Below are 26,504 nucleotides of genomic sequence, written 5' to 3'. Positions count from 1 at the left end.
TAGGCGCTTCATCTGAAGTGCTTCTGATGTAGTCGTCAAGCATTAAGCCCTTTTCGTTTAATATTAGCAAACCCGTCTTTACACACTTCCGAAAACCCGAAGCAATCGACACGATATCACTGTGCACGGGAGTCAGAACCGAGCCCACAACACTGCGATGCCATCAACGTCGCGCGAGGCGGCTGAAGCAACAAGTGTAGCGGTTTCCTTCCGCCGAAAGTGCAAGCAAAGCGTCCGAGACGCGCCCCGAGAGCGTGTGCCGTTATCTGACAAAGGAGTCCGACGCGCCAAGTAGGAGGAGCGCTCCAACAAAGAAGGGTGGCCAAGGAGAGGGAGCAACCCGCAGGATGCACTCGTGGAGCAGCTCGACGCCCCGTCCCTTGTTGCGCGCGCCGCGATTCAAGTTCACCAGCGGCGGCCGCGTCCTTCCCGCATCCGAAAGCCACGGCGGGAATCGCGGCGGGCATCGCGGAAGCGGCGGGCCGACACGCGAACCGCGCGTAGTAGAGAGCCGGCAGGGAGCCCGCGATGAATGGCGGCGCCCTTCTGCGCCGAGCGCGTGCCGCAGCCGCGAGGCGACGACGCACGGCTCATTGCGCGCGAGCACGAACCAGCCGAGCGGTGCGGCTGCCCGAGGGCTGCTTCTGATGGCTGCGCGTGAGGGGGGGAGCGAGATGGCGTGGCGGGGCTAATCGGCGCTATCGAGCGGACGCCCCGCGGCCGACGAAAGAAGGCGGCTGGCGGTTAATAAGCGGGCCCCTTAAACGCCGATGCGCCGCCTTTTTTATGGCCGCCCGCAGACACACGTCCAGCTGGAGTAGTCGATGCTGGGCTGCCGCGAGGTTCTCTCAGCTCCGTCGCTGGAGGCGGACTCTACAAGCAGAAGCGCGATAAACGGCGGCAGCCGTCGAGATGAATCAATCCCCGGCTCAGTCTCAACGCCGCTCGAACTACGAGGCATGGCGAGCGCGTACCGGAAAGCGCAACAATGTTCCGTATCCCCCTAGGCTGCGTCCGGAGAACGAATACGGGAAACGCCCAACAACGGGTGTATAGGATAGCTCTCACCATAGTTGACATAGGATGAGCGCAAAAATACTCGATGCGCATAAAGCGGCGCAACGAAGAATACAGTATTCGAGCGAGAGTCGAAAGTAGTGCCAGGGCCCCTGGAAACAGCTGTAGTAACGCTCGTGCGCGCCGGCTGTTAGGTGGAACGCACAGCCAGACGAGTGGAGCAGCCTCGTTCCGCCGCGGCGCCACGTGCAGGTCAGGTGCATCGGATTCAGTCTCGGGCCTCCTGAGCTATGCGCGGCAATCTGCATTCGAATGCGGGCGCCGCGTGCGAACGATGGCGGCGGGGTGATGACGCGGCCGGCATCTGATCCGGAGCGTGCGGGACGGGTGCCGCAGAAAGAACGGGAACCTCGGCGCGCGCGGCCACAATGGCGCCACGCGGAAGCGTAGGCACGCTTCCGGTCGCCTCCAATCACAATGACAAACGCCAATGACAATGACAGCGACGACGAGTCAGCAACGGTTCGCGAGGTTCGCGTGTCGTGCCGCGCGACGCTCCCCTCCCCGCGATTCCGCGTGCGCGCCCCGCCGTCAACAATGGACGAGCGCACAATGCTTGCGCAGCCAGTGTACACGCACAGCAGCTGCGACCTTCGCCACTCCGAGCTGCCGATTGCTCGTCCACTGTTGAGCGAGACGCAAATAATCGACGTGCTGCAGTGCGCTGGCAAACGGAACCCCCGGTATCATATTTTGCGATGAAATCGTCGAGTGAAGCACGTTTTGTAAATACTCACTTTACCAGTTCTTTCCCTCTCCGCACTTTCACTTTTTCTGTCCGCATTTCTTTTTTTTTTACATCTGCCCGTCAGACGTCGGATAGGCAGTCAAATTTTACTTAAATATCACCATTTCAGTTAAGATACCGAATAAAAAGAGAGAAAGAATGAATTTAACCCACAGGGACGGCGGCCTGTCCTGTGAGAGGAGGGAGGACGTGCGGGCCTTGAGTAGGTCGCACTATCAAGAATCCAGGCGCTCGCATTCGGAGCTCCACAGTGAGAATGATCTCATTTTTGTCCCTTTCTGGGCAAATTCAGTCTACGCATGTGGCCACTTCCTGTGGACGGCGTTTCTTTCTGGCCTGATAGCGCAGCAAGTGCTACAATACGTGTTTCGTTGTGGCACCCGGGGTGCCCCCCCTGTTCCTAACGGCGCGATAGAGGATTTGTGCCGCCGTTTTACCATAGCACAAACACACGCACGAATGCTGCTGCGTGAGAGCAAACGTGTGTGCCGAAACACCCGCGCAAGCGACACTTCCAACACCGTTGAAGAGTCGGTTCTACCTTGATCATATATATATATATATATATATATATATATATATATATATATATATATATATATATATATATATATATATATATATAGGCATTATACGCCTAACAACAAAATATATCGTGCTCCTATCGCAGTCAAGCGAGTCCATACTAGCAAGTGATTAGGACGTCATGACTGTGTCATACCCATTGCATTGCATACTGCATCATGTTCGCAACCGGTACGTTCAACTTCGTGTGAGTACAGTGCCCAGAATGAAAGATAGATGATATCAAACAAAAAATAGTAAAACTGACTATACTTCGCGAGAAACTGTAAGGGGATGGCCATATTTTAATGAGACGCAGTCAACACGAAAATATTATCGCCGTTTACACTTTTTGTTGCAGAGATCGGAGCGGCGGACACGTACGCGTTCTGCATTAATACATGAAATTAAATGCGCAATCCGCAAACCTATTTTGCCACACTTACGTCTGCTCATATGACACATGCAAGTGCACACTCAGTATGACGAAGGAACCAACAGTCTGTAAGAACAATGTGCTGAGATTTCATCACGCGACCCAATGGTCAGCGGTCATCTGCAGGTATTCGTCGTTACCAACCAAACACCTATGCCTATGTAAGTGATCGCATGTAGCACCTGTGGGTAAAAAGTAACAAGAAGAACGTGTTAGTTTATCAGACTTCATAATTAGTGCCTAGCTTTACTACTTTCTTTTTTTTTTTCAACTGAATAGACGTATGTTGCTGAAGCTTCAAATAACCGTTTTAAACAATGAAGTGATATAGTGTCATAGTAACACAACTTTGGTTTATGAGCCATACAAAGGCGGTGAAGAACGCTATGTACGAAAAAGAAAAAAACAGCAGTCAATGAACAAGCCGCAAGGCTGAGAGATGGTCACCATCACTGAATAGCTGACGAGCAGCCCAAAACGATGGCAATCCTGCTCGCCAGCGTTCGCTCTACCCTGTAGGAACGGCTTAGGCCGAAAGGAAACAACGACCGCGAGAAGGTTTGGAGGGTGAGGAGGGGTGTGTCCTACGTCGGGTTCAAGCAGCCGGGCACTGGCCGTGCAAACATCTATGGGCGACCGCTGCATCGACAACAGCTGGCGCCGTTCAATGAGGCCGAAGCCAGCCGTGATGCACGCACACGCGCAACGGTCGTTTATACAATCGCTCCCGCAGCTTCCCTTTCTTTCACTCTTTGTTTCAGGGCGTCAGTTTTATCGGTATTCGATGACGCCGTTTCATATGCTGGAGTCACTCGGCGCCAGTAAAACCAACGGTAGCTCGCCGGCGTCAACAGGCAGACGTCGCAGGCGCAAGCCTCATGCGCGTGCAAAAACGACGCGGCGCCATTTAACTGGTGTTGCAACGATGAAATCAGAACGGCGGATCGCGAAGACTTGACAACGCGCGGGCGTCCCTTCGTACGACACCTGCGGTCACAATGGAGCGATAGCCGAGACATCTGCGACTAACGTCTGAGCCTGAAGAGTTTGGAGTTCGATGCTCACCCAACGATGTTCCTCGTGTTAACTGACGAAGACGACCGCTGCATCGTGCCGGAATGCTATCTATGCTTCCGTACTCAGTATAACAGCCTTGACTCACAGAAAATAAAACCAAAACCGACGCCCGCAAATCTGAGACAGTGCGCACAATGCTTCCAGATCGTAATTTTCTGTTTACCATTGGCCGGCCTCCTTCGTTAATATCCAACATCGCGATTGGCTAGCATCTGTTCTTACCAACACCTTTAGCGCGATAACGTTTTGTGAATACGTGCGCAGTACTACATGTGTTTGACGTATATTGTACGCAGAAGCAGCCGAACAAAACGTGACCAAAGAGAAAAGCAATAATAGGCACCAAACTCAACTGAAATATATTTCCGTTAAATTAGAAGATACGCTGCTCCACCGGTGATATACGAGCTCTGTCCCAAAAGTTCGTGCAGTGAGTCACAAGAAGTGGGAGATGATGCAGCGGCGGCGCTGTCTCGCTTTCTGCACTCGAAAGGAACCGGTTTTACGTACTCTAGCACGACCCGGGCCGCTGTATATATGACTTTTATGCGTGCACGTTTGTGCAACCGATCTTTAGTCTTTCTCGAAACAGAGATTGACGAACAGACTGAACGGATCAGTATCAAATGTCTTGTGAAATTGGGCAAGAATGGCGCAGAAATGCATCAAACGTTGAAAAATTTCGTAGACAGGATGCCGTAAAGGATAATAATATAATATTATTTGGGGTTTTACGTGCCAAAACCACTTTCTGATTATGAGGCACGCCGTAGTGGAGGACTCCGGAAATTTAGACCACCTGGGGTTCTTTAACGTGCACCTAAATCTAAGTACACGGGTGTTTTTCGCATTTCGCCCCCATCGAAATGCGGCCGCCGTGGCCGGGATTCGATCCCGCGACCTCGTGCTCAGCAGCCCAACACCATAGCCACTGAGCAACCACGGCGGGTTGCCGTAAAGGAAAGAACTGTGTTTGAGTGGGTCCAGCGTTTTCGGGAAGGCCGTGAAGACGGGCCCAAGGACGATGCAAGATCAGGACGCCCCTCCAGGTGGTGCGAAGATGAAAACATCGATCGTGTCCGTTCACTTGTGCTCAGTGCAGTGCCGAATGATCGCTAGAATGATAGCAAAGGTTTGGAAAGGTCGTCCGTGCACCGTATTTTGATGCTCTCTTCGTCTGGTCATTATCGAGTGCTCTAGAGCGCTCTGACACACGACTGCGCATTCGGCTGGTTGAAGCGGAGCGCTCGACATGTGTTCGACTGGTTCCATCCCTGCGATCGGATCCGGTCGAGAGCGCTCGAAGCCACTTCCGACTCTCGTCAGAGCGGCTTCGAGAACTCGCCTAGCTCCGATAACGTGGCGCCCGCCACATCAGTTTGTTGAGCTAGGACAGGGTGGCTAGAACTAGCACTTCTAGCCACCCTGGCTAGGGACCATAGTCACCATTTTTCTCGGGTCTGTGCCGCGCGGGGACGTCGGTGATATCGACGGCGCTGCAGTCGCGTAATTACGTAAGTTGACCATGAATCTGTTTCCATCGCTCGAGGCGTATTCGGCTCAGGCGCCCTGCCTCTGACTCGGAGCGGCTATCTGGCTGCTCCGAGGCAGAACATTGGAGCAACCAGCCGAAGATACCACGAATGAAAGTTGGGAAATGAAAAAGGTTTGTGCCAAGATGGTGCCGACTCTTGAGCAAAGGTTGCGACAAGAAAGAATGTCGCATGCAGGGAAAACTCACGATAACGGCGATTGCTGTTGCAAAGGTTCGTCATCGGCGACGAAACTTGGGTTTACTATTACGACATCGAGCTGTAGTCGAAGAGAACGGAGTGAGAAAAAGAAATCAGAGAAGGAAAAGAAAAAATAAGCCAAGGCCCAGAAACTCGCGGAAGAATAAATAAAAAATAAGTGATTTTGACCATGTACTTTGACTGCTACAGAATTGTGTACCACGTATTTGATCATGAAGCTCAATTGTCAATGCAGCTCTCTACGTGGAGGTCCTGAAGCCTCTGTAAGGTCGTGTGTGCAGCGAGCGATCAAATTTGGCGTCCGAGAGGCGCTGGATTCTGCCCCACGGTAATGCCCCTGCGCACGCTGCATTGATAGCGTGTGAATTTTTGGCACGAAATTCCACCACGGAGCTGGAACATTCCCCCGCTCGCCGAATTTAGCCACCCGCGACATAAAAAAAAAAAATGTTTTTCTTCCCCATATGCATGCAAACTGGGGCTTCGTGGGCGGCAATTCGGGGATGTGACGATAATTTAAAAGGAAACGACATCGCTGCTGAAGCACTTTGGACTCCCAAGGATGCTTTCAGCAATGGAAGAAGTGGTGTTTTTAGTGTATTGTGTCTAATGGGGAGTATGTTAAACGGGATTGCATGTCTCATAATAATAATAATAATAATAATAATAATAATAATAATAATAATAATAATAATAATAATAATAATAATAATAATAATAATAATAATAATAATCTGCTCGAGGTAGATTCGATTTCTTCATTGCTTTCAGAAGTATCGACCCAGGTCAACTGAGCTCTTCAGGAACATTTTAGCCAGGGCTGCGTATGTAATAAGCGCCCATTTCATCCTAAAATCCAAGCATTTTTTCAGGCCGCTGTCACTCAAGGTGACAGTTATGCATGCATGTTACTTGAAAAGGGGCAGCCTGTGCCAGTGCCCACCACTGCAATACACTCTGTAGTTAGAAAAAAAAAAAGAAAAAGAAGACCACCGAGACAGCGCCCCGATGGCTCAAACAGTTCACGTTTTTATTTCACCATGTTTAAAAGCTGTACATTTACTCCGCACAGTGTATCAGACAACTTCCCTTCACCATACATATGGAGAGCAATTCTTGAACAAATAGTACGCTGTATACAATAGAAACAGAGTAAGCGCTGGTCGCCTTTGGCTGCACACGAATACTACATGGCAACCACTTTCTGCAAATGCACGGCATACAGCCTGCGTCTCCTTCCCAGATCTCTTTATATAGTTGAAGAGGTTCAAGACGAAATTTATGTTTGGCATGTAAACAAAACGAAGTGTCTTGACTTGAGCAACATTCGCGGAAAATGCATATACAAGCCACGCCTTCGACAGATTTCTTGTGAAGCATATTTTCGCGGATGTCACGTATATTACAGAAATTTCTATTCTTTCTTCCCGCAGATACCGAGCTTCTTTCTAACGCACTGATCCATTTGCGCTCAGTGTATATCGAATTCAATTAAAAGCTTCAGGTAACATGCCCCCTGAAGTGCACCGCGGTGAACTAGAATCCTTTGGCGCTCCATTCACTATGTAGTACAGGAGTGCCAGATTGACAGTGTGTCGTCAATTTCAGAGTGTATTCTTCCAGGATAACGGCAACAAGCAGGTTTGTCGAGATCGATCAACGCTTACATAGCGAGCCGTCATATTGGACATTTTCGTGCTCTTTGCGTTGCTGCAGCGCGAATCCTAGAAGCACGGGTAGTGCGGCGCCCCGTCGGCTGAGTACAGTTCTTACGAGGTCACTCGCGCCAGCGAGATCCTCACCGTAATTGATTGGCTTCGCGCTACGGTTGTAAATGCGACTTCTCCATGGAGTGACGTCATCGCGTGTGTTGGCCAGCAAGAAGTCGCAAATCGAAGTTCATTGTTCATTACTGACAATCGTTCAATTACAATCCGTATTTGTTTAGCCCCGCAGCCGCAGTATCCCTTCTAGCGCCAGTAACGGGCGTGTCCTCCCGCGATACCATTGCAGCATAACGTAAAGTTCGCGCGTATATGATGGGGAGCGGCGGCGCACAGAACGGCGCGGGTAGGCGCGCGAGACCAAGGCGAGCGGCGGCGCAATGTACCGCGCGAAGACGCGCGCGCGTGCACGTCGGGCCAGCACCAGCCGCACCTCGCGCAAGCACACCTCCGACAACTTTCCGTCGCTCTCAATCCATCCTGGCTCGTCGACGAGAACAAAAACCCAGCCTGAACAAACATGCACAAAAACACGCACCGTCCACATTCGCAACGCATAAATTTTTCCGCGGGCGCGCCATTAAAGGTACGCACGCACACACACACACACATACGAGCGCCCCAGAACACGAAATGCCAGCCTCCTCCCCCTCAAACGGCGCAGCGCTCGGCGCTTGAAAATTCGGATCGAAGATATCTTTTCAAATTTATGGCTCCCTGCGAATCCATTTCGTTTCCGCCCCTTCTCTCGGCCTCTCCTCCGCCCCCGTTTCTTCTTCCCTCTTCTCCCTCGCGGGCGTTGCCCTGGCAACCGAAGAGAAATGTATGCGAGGGATTCTGATAGAAGTGTAATTGCATTGCGTCAATCCCTTTCGCTCGCCCCCTTTCGGAGGCCTCCTCCTCGCCCGACTATTACGCCGGCGGACGGCCTCCTGCTCCCTCGCTCACCTACTTGGGGACGCCCTCGCTCGCGCGTCCCACTTCTCCGCCCACCGCGCGGGGGCGCCACAAGGCAGCGTTCTCTCCCCCCCACACACTCACATCTCTTCAGACTCAGTACTCCCCTCCTCCCCTTCCACCTCTCGACATGACTCCACTCGCATTGTTCCCTTCACTGGTAAGCCGCCCCTCGCCCTCCTTTCCTCCTCCTCCCGCCCGGGGAACGGCGCAGAAGATGTAGTAAGGCCGACATCGTCCGTGGCGAGAACATTACAAAAGAGCAAGCATTCCAATTGCTTTTGACTTGGAAGACTGCAATGCAGTTGGCCCCGTACTTTAGCAAATGGCCACAATGTCTCCCGACCGTTTGCAAAGCGCGCCCCACTCCCTCTGCACCGCTCGGAAATCTCTCTCCATAGGGACAAAAGAACCATCCGCCAGACCGCCGCCCACGTATGAAACAATGTGCATCATTTCAGACGAATGAGCTTGCCCTGAACGTCAATTTATCGAATTCACATTTAACATCTAAATAACCCGAATATTCTCGGTGCCACCGGTAGACGGACGAGCACTAGGAATCGACTTCAACATCTCGGTCGATAGGCCGCGTTGTGAACCAACTATAGGCGGTGTTTTGTGAATGCAAATGTTATGATACCTCGCTGCACTGCGAGCGATGAACATTTTTGACAGATGAACAAGGTGTAGGCGGAATTGTCAGAGTAGCGCAGACGGGCGGCAGTACGTCTAGCCATGGTAAAGGCTACAGTTATAGTTGGGGCGAGCGTATACAAAGCGGCAAGAGACTGAACTGAATTGGGCGTAAGGGCCAATACCACAACTTGATTATGAGGCACGCCATTGTGGAGGACTCCGGATTAATTTAACGTGCCCCCAATGCACGGGACACGGGCGTTTGTTTCATTTCGCCCCCATCGAAATGCGGCCGCCGCGGCCTGGATTTGATTCGGCGACCTCGTGTTTAGCAGCGCACAACCATAGCCGCTAAGCCACCGCGACGGGCACGACAAGAGACAGAAACGCATCACGTTATACCTGAAGGACCGCTCATCCGCGCAAGGTACAAAGACAGGCAAGAGAGTGGTCAGACGACACTGCAAGTCAGTAAAGGTGCCCATGGATTTATCGTTCTCCTACGACCGCTGTTCGCATGAAACGCCAGCGCTCCAACCAACATAAGAGAGCTAAGTCACGCCGACGGTACGCCAGACGGAAGTCGGAGCTCTAAATTGGGATACCATGGAGCAAATGTACTGGTTTGTCAAATTAGTCGAATTCCAATGAGTCAAGGTAAGCTCGTGCCCAAGAGCTTGTGGCTTACCCGTTGCAACTGCGCTGGAAAACGAGCTAGCAACGTGTAGTTGACACTGTCATGGGCAGATCGGGCGGCCGCTTCTGTTCGGTCATTTTCACTGCATGACTTCGCAGTGACTTGGCAGCCATTCAAAGACGACGTCGTGCCCTTCCATAACTGCGGAAAGGCTGATCTCCCTTATGTCCACGAGTTCTTTATGGGATCCACTGCGTAGTGCAGATATTTATGTTTGGAGGGTTACTTTGGAGCCTCAGAAGATGGAAGCTCGGAAGTTGTCGACATCAATTCTTATGTTTCGAATTTGATCTGAGCACATTTCTTTTTGTTGCATTTATTCTGGTCGACTTGACTTTCCACTCTTCTTTTTTCCTCCTTTCACACGCGTTAATAAACTGCCGCTGCCATGCAGTTAGTCAAAGGCGAAAATAATTACGTATTTCAACTCAATTGTCGGCAAAAAGGGGTGAAGGGGCGCTGCACCGACGTTACCCTCGTACACAAAAGCACTGCACGTAGCATTATTAAAAATACTTTTATTAACTGGTGCTGTATTAAATGAGGTTGGCACATAATCTGTTCCTCTTTTCGGATTTATATCTAATAGTAAATGGGCTACACGAGAACTCGCAACAAACGCTGCGGGGCACTGCGGCCTGCTGGGATTCTCAGAGATAATCAAAACAATGCAGCCCATTTTCTTTTGTGTGTGTGTGTGTGTGTGTGTGTGTGTGTGTGTGTGTGTGTGTGTGTGTGTGTGTGTGTAGGTGTGTGTGTGTGTGTAACACCCACCAACGAGCAGTAGTTTTATCTGTTTCGGTTACGGAATGCGCGCGCACCACTGAGCTCTGAAGGTAGCCAAGAAGGAGCTACAAGACGGACGTGGCATGTGTTTTGCGAGCAGCGCCCAAAACGCGGGAATTTTAATAAGTACCACCTGAAGCAGCGAAATCTGCTCAACTGATCGCGCTTTCGAGTGGCTCGCGATACAGCCAGCGCAAGGCGGGAAGGGCCCCGCGGAACCTTGACACCGCGTACCCAGCTAGCTATCTGAACAGCAAATCTCTCTCTTCGCTGCGTCCCACGGGAGAGCGCACAGCCAGAAGCCGCCGAGTGTAACGACATTCGAGAAGGCCATTGCGTTCCTACGCGGCAACAGGCACACTTGTATGCCCACGCCATGCGGGTCAAAGCTCGGCGATTCGGAACAAACAAAAAAAAGAAAAGAAAGAGAACACAGACCACGTTGCATTTAACCATACAACCTTGCTAGCTAAATTTCTGAATAATTAGTGCTTTCGGGGCTACAGCACCCACGATGAAAGTAAAAAAAAAAAAAGCAGATCCCACGCATTGTGGAAATCGATGTAAGCGAAGCTTTCCGTGCTGGATGCTTTGATCGACGATAATTAGCGGTTATGGTGGCAGCTCAAGTTTAATTTCTTCAACGTTTAGTCTAACACGAGAGTGGGGAGTTGATGTTAAACGTTACCTTACGTTTAGCAGAATGCGTTGTTGGGCAAGTTGGTTCATTGTATTTGGAAAGATTGGTTGTGCTTTGTAGACGATCACAAGGACAGACAGGACAGGCGTTTTGCGCCTGTCCTGTCTTTTTCCTTGTGATCGTCTACAAAGCGCAACCAATCTTTCCAGTTACCTTACGTGCACCACTTCTGTTTGTCTGCGTAGTACACAGAACACAGAGGGAGAGGTGTTTGCTTGAGGCGTTGTTGTGCGCCATATTTCATAATCTCTGAGAGACTTGAGCATTGTCATTGCCTCACATGGCACATCTCGCCGTGGCATAAGTATTAAACTTTAATTGGATTATGGGACTGTACGTGCCAAAACTCGCACCTGTCGTGTATACACACGCTCTGAACCACCTCCCGACGCGGTGTGCCGGACAGCAGCAGCCACAACAGCAGTAGTAGCAGCACCAGCAGCGGGAAACTCGAAGGAAGAGACAAAGAAAGCTTCGCTTTGAAACAAATACAAGAAACAAAGTGAGTGTTACGAAGTCCAAGATTGCGTTTTCGACTTCTTTCAAGTATAACCTTAGTTCAAATTTCTGGTGAGCTTTGACTGCCAGGCTGACATTGCGTGCAGAAACGCGCTCTAACAAAAGAATGGAACTTGTTGGGTGCGGAGCAGGCACCACAAAGAAGACGGACGACAACGGAGTTATCCGTTATTGTTCGTCTTCGTATTCTTGGTGTTTCTTTCGCACTCCTGTTCATTTCTGAAAATCATGAATTCTAGCCCAACGCCAGCCCAACGCCACGTCGTGTTTAGAGCTACGACGTCAGCTTTGTTCGCTGAATATGAAACGACGCATTGATTTGCCGACTTCTAGACGACATACGAACATAAACATGTCTCTGTCATAAACGAAGATTGTCAGGTGAGCAGGGTATGACGGGGTAAAATGAGATAAATATTAGCAAGTTGACGTTATTATTATTATTTTTTTTTAATGTCAACGGGAAAAAATGCAATAAGAATGTTCCTGGGGCCTTTGCATTCGTGGCTTGAGAAAAAAATGGCACTGAAATAATGTAAGCATTAAACAAAAATTATCTAAAAAAAGTATGAAACATCTCATTTTGCCCTGGGGTGACAGGTCGAGGGGGAAAAAATGAGACAATCCAAGCAAAAAACACAATTAATTACTTGAAACGAGGCACTCGCAGTGACTCTGAGGGCCACTGTGGGTCAACTTGCTGCAAAGTTCTACATTGAATCCACAGGGAGTCTGGTGCTCGCTTGATGCACAACTTCTTGCAAACCAAGCACTGTCAGCTCTTTCTAGTGCGAGTCATCTAGCTGTTGAGCACTTCTTCTTGACGTGCTTGTACGCTGACAGGATACTTTCGACTTCGCTTCCTTTATCCTTTCCTGTACAACATTTAGATTTTGGACAAGACCGCGAGCCTTTTCGCCGCCTTCGCCAACAAGTTGGCCTTGATGGGTAGATGATATGAGAATTGAGCTCAACACGGCATTCTCCCTTTTAGCTATTATTTTTACTGACACTGAAGAAATTTCATGGAAGTTTTATTACCATTATCAGTTTTAGTACGCTAGTCTTTTCAGCAGGATTTCGCGAATGCCTCTGCAGAGTATTTTTGAGCACACCGAAAACATTCGGCGCAACTCGAATAAAGTCGTTCCACTGATGGACAGCTTCAGTTTCTCTTTGCATATGCAAGTTCCAGCCAATGCACCACTGAATGTCTTTCTCTCGTACGTTTGTACGTCAGGACCACCCTAGACAATAGCGCGGAAATTGTATAGAGTGGTAACGAACAATGCACCCCATTAATATTATTTTAAGACTGCTTGGTGCGTTTCGGCCCTGCTTTAGAATATCAATGAAATAATTTTACTATAGTGAAAGCTCAGATGTACTGTGCTGAAATTTCGATTAAGCGTAGCTAGTGAAGGGACAAAAAAGTCGCAATTCCGCCCGAAAGGCGAAGCATCGATTGCGATAGCAAATTAGTAGACAGCTATACGAAGTAGGGATAGTAGTTTTATCGGTCGCATAAATTTGTAAACCTCCACTTGCTAACTAAGTTAACAAGCACCGTGTCACGCGCGCAAAGGCACACATAAACACATCTCACTCGGTCACCGCAGAAACTCCCTATCAAAACGCTGGATTGAGGAAGCGCGGCAGCAGCAGCGAGCGAATCGACTTTCGTGCTGCTCCTCGCTTCAAGGCGAACTAAGTGGCGAGGACGGCGCACACGAAGCTGTCAGCCCTCGTCGCACCTAGACGCGGTCCGCATCGCAGATCGCTTTCGCGATAGGGCCCGCGTGGCTGCGCCATACGCAGCAGCCGCCGGAGTAGAACGCCCACTCACCCTTCCCCCCGGTGCCTTGCGCGCGACGGAAGACGGCGCGCTTCCTGCCCATTTTCCTCACATGAGCACGCGAGATTAAGCCGCAATCATCGGCTCACCCTCGGACTAAAGTCCCTCCATACACGGTTTCGCCGAGCGGGTTACCTACCACCAACCTACCGTCCTCCACGCTTCTCCTTCGCTCAAGCCTCGGCTTCCGGCGTCAAGCGGAACTTGCGTAGTCCCACATGCTGGTTTTAGGCGGAAGCGGCGTGACTGCTGCATAGAGGTTCGAGCAACGTTTTTAAATATGTTTAAAAACGTTGGGTTCGAGCGTGCACCAAGCGAAAATTAAGGAACCGGAAATCCCGGAAGCAGAACAACCGGAAACAGAAACCCCAGAAGCGGAAATTACGAAGCGGAACTGGAATAACCATCAAATCAGGGAACAGTGGCGCACATCAGAGGTTGGCGCTACTTAGCAAAAGCGGCGCTATGGTGCGTGGATGGAGGGGTTCTACCTCACACGTACAGCATACGGCGCGTGGAGCACCTATAGATGTGAAGCGTGTAAAGAAAGAAGTGTGAGAGACGAGCCCGGTTTCTCAGCGTTCGCACGCACCGGCGCGCCATGCATATCGGAGGCGGCGTGCAGACTTTGCGGCGGCGGCACTGGATGGCGCTGAGTGTCCACAGGGAAGCGCGAAAGAGCAGTCCCCGCCTATACAGTAAACAGCTCATACATAACTCGTTTACGCGGTGACAATACGTTCCGTCGTTATATAGATTCAATGCTAACGCGTTACCGTCGACAGTCATCCTGAGATGGGTTCTGCCGCAATTTTTTGTGCTAGCAGAGACAGACACCGAAAGGGGGTGCAGGACACAGTCCATATGCGTGTCTGCTAGCGCAAGAGCCATTTCGTAATGCATAGCCAGTTCGCCCAAATCAAAGCTCTGACCAGCTTCACAAGCCACCAGCTTCACTTTCAAAAGCGGTAAATAGCCCAATACAATATTCCATGGCAAAGATCCATAACTAAATAATTGGGTCAGTAATACATTATTCAACAATAGGATATAGCAGGAAAGGAAAACTCAGCTAAATACACAAACAAATGGGAGTTCAGCAGTTATGCACCCAAAACATGCAAACAGCGGCAAAAATAAAAATAAAAAAATAAAGGTGAACACACCTATCTATGACGTGGCTTCAAGGGTATTCGATCCTCAGGAAAGCGATTTTCCGGTGCGTGCGTGCGTGCGTGCGGGCGGGCGTGCGGGCGGGCGGGCGCGCGCGTGTGTGTGGAAATCCACGATGAAAAACATGGTAACACAAGGCGTTACCAAGGTGTTACCACATTATTTTTAAGGTCTTATCAACGCTCGGGGATGGGGTTTCGTAATAAGCTGAAATTATCTGCGCCCAGAAAAGCAATGTGGTGCTATCGACGTGCATGATAAATCTATTGTTTAGTGCCGTATGTGCAAACATGGTCATAAGATTACGGGATGGGGGGGGGGTCCGCAAAAAGTCGAATGGCAGCCCAAGTTTTCGCATGAAATCATTAAAACAGTACGGCACCATGTTGGCAATGCGCACCAATACACGTATAGTACGTTCGAAATATAGGATGCGTGCCTAGGCTCAAGAAATATGTTTCGTTCTCCCCAGATTCAGCATCATGGAGCCTTTGGATCGTGCCTGTGCAATATCGCCTACGTATATGTTCCCGAGATGCTTGCAATGAGAACTGCGACTACTCCCATTACGTACAAAATGTGGAACCATCGATCTATGCTGCGCAAAAACGCACGCACGCAAGCCCACAATTGATAGTGTTAATACTTCGATACTTCAGTTGCTGAAGCTTAGAAGAATTTTATAAATTAAAGGCACCTGAGATTGAACAAGTCAGCATTACACGACAAGCGCATGAGAACGCAGATGATGGAACGCAATGATGCAGAAAATAGGTCGATTAAGGCAGATTTCTGGAGACCACGCTCCATTGAACGTTAGTTGCGCGGCTGGAAACGATAAAAGGAAGGGGGGGGGGGGGGTGAGGGGAGGCAGGGCCGAGCTTCCCACAAATACGAGAAGCGATCTCTCTCCAAGAAGTGGCCGGCAAGGGCCTATCACACTGCGGTCACTCAATCAATTCCAGCGAGGCAGGCTTGAATCAAGCCTTAAGCAAGTGCGGCAGCGACGGAAAGAAAGAGTCATGTTTCGATTACGAGACAAGCTCAGAAGCCAAAAACATAGCATGTAACAAGACGCATGGAAGAAAGAAAGCACAAAGGGAAGACGAAGGCTCTGGGAACAATACGGTAATCGACTGAACTAACCGTTCAAATTGCGCGGAAGGAGCACAAGAGAGAGAGGCAGAAAAAAGAAAAGGGAAAACGCCGTAGCGGCAACAAAATTTTGATTGCAGCAGAAAGGACAGCCACAATCGTCTAGCCTGTACACCGCTGACGAAATACAGGACCCCCCAAATCGAGTGACAATGCACCAAACAAAAAGCAAGCTGCCGGAGAAATAGCACAAGAAAAAGGAGCCTCGAGTAACGCAAGAGATTAGCCCAGCAACTGGAGCGTTTCTTCGGATCCGGACTAACTGCAAGGAAACAAGGTAAAACACGCAACGAAGGCAGTGGTCGAGAAGGAGCGAAATAGCGCCACAGTATCCGAGAAGGGAGGGGAAGCGCTGGATAAAAGAGCTCAGCGACAGGAAGCTGCCAATGGGAAGTTGAAGGAAAGGGAGGCCACGGCAACGGCAGACCAACACAAGCCTCACGCCCCCCTCCCCCCCCATTCCGCACCATTCCCTTTCCACTCTTCCCCCGCATTCCTCAAGAGTCTTTATTTCCCTCTGCTATTCCACAATTCTCGCCCCATAGTGCCTTTCTTACTTACGTTATAGTAGATGCGCTTTGTAAAAAGTGACGGTTCAGTCCTGTCGGGCCTTACTTCTTAATGAAATTGTTAGAAATTATCGAAAAGGAAAAATCACGCTTGCTTGCATGCAAGCAGCATTGTTTCGAGTTTGCCCGGCACGTCAGAAAAGTCAGAGAGACGTGGCTCCGCTGAAAGGAAAATGGTTCTTTTAGAACGTTTCGGAATATACATCAAATGCCCTTGCGATCCACAATGATGTAATGCCTACTGCGGGTCTGGTTCTCTCGTCCAGTACATGCAGGCGCACTGTTCATTGTAAATATATAGCTCCAACCACCCACTTGGACGCGGTAGTCAAGTGACCACGGCCCGTATTCAGAAAGACGTACAAGCACTTGAGCGGCGTCAACCGTATTGCGGCGTCAACCGTAGCGGCGTCAACCGTATTGAACGAAGGCAGCCGGTCAATTTCAAAAAGCTCTTACGAAACAAACGTTTCGTGGCTCAAGGTTTCTAAAGACCAACGCAACAGCGAACCAAATAGGGGGGGGGGAGGCACCGGCGGAAGGAGGGACGAAAGCCGGGGCTTGTATGCCGGTGTAGTGTGCAATTAATTAATTGAATCTGCGGTGCACCGTTTAATTTTCTCCTTGCAAATAATTTCAAACTTAGGCTCGTAGAGCAGCACGAATAAACCTTATCGAATGAACAGGCTTTTGTCTTCTTAGCCTATATGGTTTGGTTTCCTCACTACAGGCCGTCCAGAGGGCCCGCGACGTCGCGGAGAGTCACCATCTCCCTGTCCCGTCGTGGGCGGAGCCACCAACTTGATCAGGGAGCCTTCGGTTTCCCCCAATCAAGTTCCTCAGGACAATCCAATAAAGTTCTTGTCACTGTCACTGTCCTCAATCCAGGAAACCATGGTCATCCGTTGCTTGTCTTGGCAGCGGGTTACCAGCATAAGCTATTGGTTGAGGTCTTGGCTCGTTGGGTTTGTAAAAACCAGTGTTGCCATCTCGGTTGTGAAGAATTCCTCCAAAAAAGACATTAAGATCAGCTAGAATCCGCTAGCTTTCTTCCGTAAACCACCAAGTTTTCCGGCGCTAATAGCAGCTGACAGGTATTTTTTTGGACCTTCGCGAAAGGAAAGCACAAATATGAAATAGCGAGAGAAGTGCTCAACACAAATGTGTTTATAAATTAAGTGTGATGTAATTGTGAATTATAGTGCAAATAAATTAATTGCCGATCAGAAATTTCCGCACCTGCGTTGCTTGCGGTACAAGAATTTGAACGGCATGTAAAGATTTCTTGGCCACATGACAATGATCATCTGATTTATATCACACTCTCACAAGAGTACAAGATCATTTATATACCATTTTTATACCGCGAACACCTCGCGACCACGACGCTCTGTCTTTCGCTGCAGGCACAGATGCGTAGAAATCTCAAAATATAATGTCTAGTTCGTCATCAGTATCTATGTCCAAGTCTCCCCCTTGGCAGAGAGGCTTTCCTGGCTGCCTTGCAGCGTCCGTAGAAGTTTACGGCTGACTCACTACATTGTAGGCATCAAGAGTTCCAATGAGGCGGGTACCTTTCTCTCGAAGCTCATAGTCGAAGCACCCCTTTTTATGTCCTTTCAGTCTAGCTCTGATTACCATAATGGCGTTAACAGTTGAGGGCGAGAGCTTGTTTCGGAGCTTAGTTTTCAACAAGTTCATCTGGCTGAACGATCGCTCAACTTCAGCATTTGAGTATGGTAACACAAGCATTGAGATGGCAAAGTCTGACGGTTCTCGGAACGTGTTTTCAGCAGAGGTGTCGCGATAAGTGCTTACTTCACACCAGAAGTTCTGTGTCGATGACGTGTCTACCCATGCAACAGTCGTGATACTTGGCCACTGGCCTTCTATGACGTTAATTCTTTTGCGTGGCACACCCATTTCTTCCAGCAGCAGGGGCGTAGCCAGGGGGAGGGCTTATGGGGCTTCAGCCCCCCCCCGAAATTTTTTCGTGCTGTCCATGCACCGCCGACCAAAGCGACCCCCGGCGCCGGAAATCACTCTGGATTTTGTCTAGAAAGTCTTTTTGACGCTCGAAAAGACATTTAACCGCGAAGAGTGCAAACTCGGGCTGGATTTCGTGGCAACGCCCATACACCGGGAGTCTCATAACGCCAAGCAGTCCCATCCGAGCACAAAATTTCAAGGGCGCTTTGATGGTGAGTGGGCTCGCCACGGCATCTCACTGAGGCCACGGAATCAATGGAGCGCATGGATATCAATTGCGAAACTTTATGGGTATAAATCTCATAAGCTCTTGATGTGAAAGGTGCATTCACATTTCCAATTGATTTTCAATTGCGGAACTTTGTGGGTTTAATGTTGTTATATAAACATTTGACGCCAAAGGTCTAATGATTTTTCTAAAGTCTTACATCGGAACATACGACGAGACAAGCCAAATCAACACACTAGCAGACAAGTTGACAAAGCAGGCAGCGAGGTCCAATGAGACGAAGCGTTGGGGTGGTTCATTTGTGTCCACATGTCACATAAAAAAATATCAAAAATTTTTTTAACCTACGCCAGAACATCCATGTCAAGACACTAAAGCCAGCCAAAGTAACGACGTTCTTATTTATTTTTTCTACTTTGACTTTTATTCGCGAGGACACATTGAGCCTCTTCATTTTTTTTTTTTTTGTTCTCGCTACCCTACCCGCGGGCTGCCAGAGCCAGCCAGAGGGCATACGTTTTTTTCGTATGGCCCCGACCACCGTGCGGTGCACTTCGGTGCGCGTTCGGTTTGCTCGGGCCGAGTGGATTTTCACCGGACAGAGTTTTGGGCGCTTTCTGGCTAGCAGACGAGAAAAACAAACAATGGTCGCTCGCCGCCATCAATGTGGGGACTCGAAGGATTGCACCGCATTCCTTGAGCGGAACCTTTCCGGAAAGTCTTGTTTCGCCGCTGTAGGATACTGAGCAGTATGCGTATGGTTCTCAGTGGACCAAGCGTCTCATGTTTTCTTCGGTATTCCTTCCGTAGCCCCATTAGGTGCCCGAAGTAGGCATTAGATTCTGGCCAACATACTTTCCTATGCGTTTTTTTTTTCATTTCGGTGCCTCCGCCTCACAGAAAAAAAAAATACATTGTTGCGGCGCAGCGAATTGTCGCATGGTGAAAGTTCGATTTTGATACTTCTTTTGCGGAAAGTAATGGGCGACGGGACGCTTCAGTTGCCGGATACGTTTATTATATTATTGCGAAAGCAACTATATGGACACTCCAGGCGCATTCCTGCCATCGCCCTCGTGTTTCGTATAAAGTCCAAGGGTGATAACATCGTGACCACGCGCTGCATGCTGTATGTACGAGTGAAAGCGTATAGGAGGGGAGGTTGAATAGGTGAGCCGACGATGGTGGCTCAGTCTTGTGTGTGCAAAGGAGAAAAGCGGGGAGCAAGCGCGCCGCCTTCCGCCGCGCGCAATACATCGGGTGGAGTGAATGGAATGGGGGCGGAATCTAGGATTCTGTGAATGTATGATTGTACAACATGTTTATTTGCCTTGTTTGACGCATTATATACAGTTACTTCTTCTTACATACATAGACTCATTGGAGACTTATACGTATACTTAAATATCTTGTTGCGAGGTTTTGTGTATACATGCAGGGAACTTTGTTTCCAGTGACACGTTTTTTTCCTTTATCAAGCCGTATTTTCGCATTTGCATATCCGATTGTATCTTTGCATTTCTAATGTACGAGGGCGAGTCAAATGGAAGTCAGCCTACCCTAACCGCGCAATAATGGTTCGGTTCATTATCTGCGAGGCATGCGCGTAGGAGAACGGCATGTCTCATTTACAAAAGTGACACGCAGGTGTGAAGATAAATGTTCTTTAATGCTCTCCTACACTGGGTTGAATATGGTTGCGTCACATAATGGACACTTCAAAAGTTGAACAGCTCGGCGTCGCGAAGTTTTTGACAGCTGAACGTGTTTCCAAAACAGAAATTAATCACCATATGACTGCCGTGTACGTTGAACACTGCATTTCATTGACCACTGTTGGTGCAAACGGTTCAAAGGACGTTGCAAAGACATTCCAAGACCGGGTCAAAGCCACTGTGCAATCACCCCCCACACAATTTCAAAGGTTCATGAGCTGCTGAAACAAGAACGGAGGATAAGCATCGATGAACTGGCAGACCGTCAGAACATCAGTCACGGTTTGGTTCACGCCATAATTCATGAGTTTCTCGGTTATCGGCTCTTTGGTGCGCAATGGATCCCCAAGATTTTTATCCATCGCGAGAAGACGGAGAAGTTTCGCGCTGCCTTGGCTCATCTGATCGGGTATCACAATGAGCACGACGACTTCTTGTTTGCAACTGTGATCGGGGACGAACCATGGTGCCACTACTACGAGCCTGAAACACGACGGCAAAGCTTACAGTGGAAACATTCGAATTTACCACGCCCAATGAACGTAAAGGCCATCATTTCCGCTGGAAAAGTGTTGTTGACTTTTTTTTTCCATCGACAGGGTCCATTACTGATAGAATTTGTTAAATCTTGAGAGGCTATCAATTGTTTCCGATATTTTGAAACGCCAGAACGGCAGCGTGTCGCAATCAAGAACGAACAACGTTTAAAATTGACGAATGGGGTCATCTTGTTCCCCGACAATGCATGTCCCCACGTCGCTTATGTGGTTAATACAAAACTGGCAAAGTTCAAGTGGGAAATGCTGCAACATCCGCCATACAGCTCAGACCTGTCGCCTTGCGACTTTTACATTTTGGGGCAACCGAAAAAACAGCTCAAGGGAACCAGATACAGACTTTTTGAAGCAGCAACCCAAGGAGTTTTATAAGATGGGAATCACGCAACTCGTTAGTCAATAAGACAAATGTCTAAATTCTCATGAAGACTACTTTTAATATAAAGTAATGTACCCGGTTGTTGGCTCATTCATTTGACTTGCCCTCATATATCTTGCAGAACTCCTGCTTTTTATACGTGCTCTCTGTCGCGACTATAACTTCGGTGCAATTACTCACGATACACGACAACGGACAGCTACTCCTGCGTAATACATTGGAACAAACGACAGCGTCATTGAGATTTTTCACTGGCCATTGCATATATACAAGGATGTAAGCACGGTTCTTGAATGACAAAGTTTCTTTAACATATTTGTCCTCAACTTGTTCAGTTCATTGCCTTTTAATTTTTCATATCAGCGGCATGCACTGCTTTCCTGGTTTCGAACTGATATAGTTCTAAAGTTCGTGTGATATTTTCTTTACTTAATAAATAGACAAAAAACATGGAAGCATTGACGTCAGTTACGTTGGGCACAATTTTTGGCACATACGAGTATAATATTTTATGAAAAAATACATATTTTACTTGTATTTACAGTGCGTAGCTTTCAAGAATTCGTTTGCAGCATCTTTGGCAATGACAATGCAGTTATTATTCATGTATTTGATCCCTCGATAAATTGTTCGAGAGGGAGCTTTAGCTCGGGCCCAATCCGACGCGGCCTATTCAAATACTTGTAAAACGCAGAAACGCTTTTCTGAGATAATCCTGCTAATCGCTTTTATTGAAATTGGTTGCATTTGAGAGAGAAAGTTAAATCCTAGTGTCTGTTGGAAACAGAACTTCGATTTAGGGCCTGAATTTTGTTTAAAATATTTTGGAAAATTCGAAAGTTTGAAAAAATAGAAGCACGACGTTTACAAACTAATAGCTATGCATGAAGAACAGATATTGTGGTTCTGTAAACGGCATTTATTATAACAGTCAAAGCGGACAAGTTTGCTGTGTCAATTTGTATCTTACGTGAATTGGTTACGTTGTGTACAAGGGTTCTGCAAAAGCCGTATTTCCACAATACTAAATTTTTTGAGATTCATGTGTAACATATCTATTTTGTCCGCTGTAGATGTGCTATTAGATGCAATTCACAGAATTGTGATATTATTTTTCATTGTTGAGTCACGGAGTTTTAAACTTGATAGTTTCGTTTTCTGAAAATTTTCAGTTTTGGCCAGTTTTTAATAAATAATTGACCACCTAAATGAAAAATTCGAAGCCAGTGGTCACTAGAATTAAACTTTTTCTTTTAATTTCAATAAACCTCCTCAAATGTGGTGAAGTGGTTGCAGGGAAAAACGAACTCCCCTTCTACATGTACTTAAATAGGAGCACACCCGAGCTAAAGCTGCCTCTTAAGGAGAAGGCTGAGCTGCAACGTGCATATATATATATATATATATATATATATATATATATATATATATATATATATATATATATATATATATATATATATATATATATATATATAGATATATAGATAGATAGATAGATAGATAGATAGATAGATAGATAGATAGATAGATAGATAGATAGATAGATAGATAGATAGATAGATAGATATATTGGGCCAGTGGCGTAGCCCCCCACGAACGAAATTTCTGGCTACGCCACTGTCCAGAAGTATAGCTAGCGGGGGCTTCAGCCCGCATAACGCCTTTTCTACTGATAGTTGAGACACTTTCCTGAGGATTTCGATGTTACCAGGCAGCCTTTGGCGTATCTGGTGAATGAGGACAACAAGAAACTTGGAGCATCATTTCCTCAGCGTCTGCTCTTCATCAGCACCTAAGCCAGTTTTCTTCATGTCATCAATGTGTTTCACCAATTCATACCCGCACCTAAACCTCTTACACAAGCAGCACCCGACATATTACACCGACACCTGCTCGTGGTGCGGCGCGAAACCCACGCTGGCCCACATAACGTGGGAATGTACGGCTCGGCCAAGCAACGTCAATTCACCTTTTCTAAGCGTCACAGACTTCGTACGGCAGTGGGAGGCACTACTCGCAAGCGAGGATCAGGGGAGCCAGTTGGCCCTCCTGGACCAAGCTCAGCGAGCCGCAAGAGCCAGTGGAGCCCTGGACTGAAGACTCCACCCAGACCTGCCATCACTCCGATTAACTGAGCAATAAAGTTTTTTCTCTCTCTCAAATGAACAGCCGAAGTACGGCTTGATATTTAGATAGCCTTCCATCTTCGTGGCGCATACATCTACTGGTGCAGTTGGAAGCACTACTTTCTTGATCAGTGAGGACAGTAGTTTGAGGAGGGAAAGCTTGGTTTGGTCTGCGTTATGCGCTTCAAAAGACATAAACTTTTTGAACATCCAAAAGTACTGGCCTCAAAAAGAGCGAATAAGCTTTGTTGGTGTCGTCAGAATACATGGAGTACAGCACTTCTGCGTTGTCACACTTTTCTGCCAATCTTACAACTTCGAAGTGAGCTGTTAGCTCGGTCTACTGGTTCAGCAGCTGTTCAACCGTAGTTGCAATTGACATCCATCTCGTGGAACAAGCTTGAACGATTTTCAACGGCTCTTCTCCATCGTTTAAAAGAGCGAAAAGTTCCTTGTATGCTTCCTGCCGGGGATAGGACCTGGCGAACCAATTGTAGGTATCACCAACGAGGTAATCAACACTTCTTGGGAGCCCTTCTGCCAGAGTAGCCGAAGTCGCCAGCTGCAGGGAGTGGCAGACACACCGAAACAGGATAAAATGTGGCACCTCAGCCTTCACCTGCAGCTGCTTGTAGATTCCATTGTTCATCCCCACCATGACGCTTGTATTGTCAGTCCCAATACAAACCATGTCTTAGAGCTCTAGGCCGTATTCCTTAAGTGTGGATTTTAGTTTCGACAATGCCATCTGCATTGAAGGCTCTTAGCACGCAAAGAGAAAGGAAAGTTGCTACGATTTCTGACCTTTGAGTGCTGTGATATATAAGACACAGCCAGATACTTCGTGATGGCTATGTCTGTGAACTGATCGACAATAATACTGTATTTACTCTAACCGATGTCGGCTTTGATGTGCTCTTTAAAGTGTGGGCACAATACGCTCTTTATAATTGCTGCGCATTTAGTCCTCTTCATTCGATAATCATTGCCGGCCGCACTATCAGGGAATGATTTCCTGACGAATTCTGTTAAATGATTGGCCGCGACAATGCTGTAATGTTCAGCTATGAGCGATGCTGCCCTGCCTTCCGCTGTGCTAACAAAGTTATTTTCACTTTTTTTCTTGATACGAATTTGCGCTTGCATCGTACAAAGTACTGCCGTCACACACTGGTGCTTCTTGCTAGCTTTCTGCGCCTTCAAGTCGCCGTACTTAGGAGCAAGTTGACAGTTGCAGTACCTTACACTCGCAAACTTCACTCCGCCGGCTTTCGATAGAGACAAGCCATGTGCATAAGTCTGGGTCATTCAGTCATTCCTCTCGGGACTTCTGAGTGTATTCCACTTCCGTAGCTTTCGGCATGGCGAGGTTTAGTTGCGGACAACTAGCCGATGGCATGTGCACGCCATGCACTGTGGAAATCGAAACTTTCTGAACAAGACAGAAGCGTCACAACCCGCGAGCCCGCTTTACTAAAACTAGCTGAAATTCCACTATCACACATGAAAATTCGCTAAAGTTATACTATCCAGTAAAATTTTATTAAAATTCTGCTAAATAATCCGCTAGCCGCTAAGTGCAAATTTCCTCCACTAAGCGTATAAAAAAAAACTGCTAGATCTTGCGGGAAATCCGCTAAGATGGCAACACTGGCAAAAACGTGTCGCAATAGTTGTGAAGCGCGCGGCGCAAAGGAACCACATCCATCAGCGACGAGGCACAGCGGTATAAATTTCCTGCTGCGCCGGTATATAGGGGATGGGGGGGGGGGACATATCGCGTGTCCGTATACTGGTTGTCTGCGTGGGCTTTTAGAGAGCTCTAGAGCATTCTCTGGTTGAAGACGAGGCTGGCGCCAACGCGCACTCGATCTCGGAAACCCGAGCATGGGAATAACTGCTAACGCCTCCTGCTGGTGCTATATCAGAAGCGCATAGCTCGCGTCTCTCTAGCATTCAGTTTCTGTGCCTATACGTTCCTGCGGAGCGCAGGGGCAGGCCCGCCTCGCCGGCGCCAAGCTGCTATCCAGTATGGCGCCTGCATTGGTCGCAGAAACCGAGGAGCAAATTTTGTGTGGTGGGTCGGCACGCATCATAATTAAAGCGCTAGACATGTCCCGCCAAGATAGCGCAACTTATGATGGGGTATACGTGACACCAGTATCGACATGTTCACGCACGGGACGCAATCGCAATGATTCGCAGCACTATTACGTACTGTTGTGCCCGGCGGTCCTTCAGAGGGATAGGGGGGACGCTCGGAAACAGAAAGACACTCGGACATGCAAAGACGCTACCATAGTGTGCTCCGATTGTTGGAGCCGTATTGTAAAACTCAACCATGTACTTTTTTTTTAATATAATCCCTTTTTTCATTCCCTTAAACGTCGCTCGGAAACCTTTCTCCCGGCACCTGGCACGGCACTATCCATGGAAACTTCGTTGGCCGCACGGACTCCCGACTTCACAACAGTACTCATAACCCGCGAACTTCTGTAACCGCATGCTTACAGCACGAGGGTGCCACGCAACACGTTTATTACTCAATGAAAGACAACGGAAACCGGCTACACCAAAGAGGCCGACATCAATAGAGATCGCGGAGGGTCAATGCAAAATGGCCTTTTTCTCCCTTTCGGAAACAATACCAGCCTGGAAATGCCACCATCGAATAACCGGGTGAAAATGGCTCGCAGGAGAGGTTGGGGATGCGCGCGAGCCGGACGGACCGCGGTCCTCGCGTGTGCGCTTCGCGGTTGTCACCCGCGCGGGCAGCGATAAAAGGGGCCGCGCGTCCATTTCTCACGTCGAGGGGGCAGCTGGCAAACAAAACGCCACCGCAGCGCCCGGTAAGCGCAGCGCAAAGGAAAACAACACCGGCGCGCACCTTCGCGCTTGCCGCCGCCTCCCCCACTTTCCTGTTTGCGACGCCATCCCTTTCAAACGTTAATGCGTTCGCCTTGTTCGCCGCCCCCTCCACCGGCATCCTCTTCAGCCCGGTATCTACTTCCCCTCCACCTCACTACCTTTAGGGCCCTTTGAATTTACTTGTTCGCAGATATCGTTATTCCGAACC

General features: G+C 48.5%; 1 protein-coding gene across 3 annotated transcripts in view; it reads right to left on the bottom strand.

Annotated features, from left to right (window-relative positions):
• Positions 1-26,504, bottom strand: part of LOC135900072 (TOX high mobility group box family member 4-like) — a 761,125-nt gene that overhangs the window by 309,178 nt on the left and 425,443 nt on the right. The gene's annotated exons all lie outside the window — the stretch shown is intronic.

This window comes from Dermacentor albipictus, chromosome 1, assembly GCF_038994185.2.
Source record: "Dermacentor albipictus isolate Rhodes 1998 colony chromosome 1, USDA_Dalb.pri_finalv2, whole genome shotgun sequence".
Taxonomy (NCBI): Eukaryota; Metazoa; Arthropoda; class Arachnida; order Ixodida; family Ixodidae; genus Dermacentor; species Dermacentor albipictus.
Note: the sequence above shows the minus strand (reverse complement) of the source record. Positions and strands in the feature narration are given on the sequence as shown.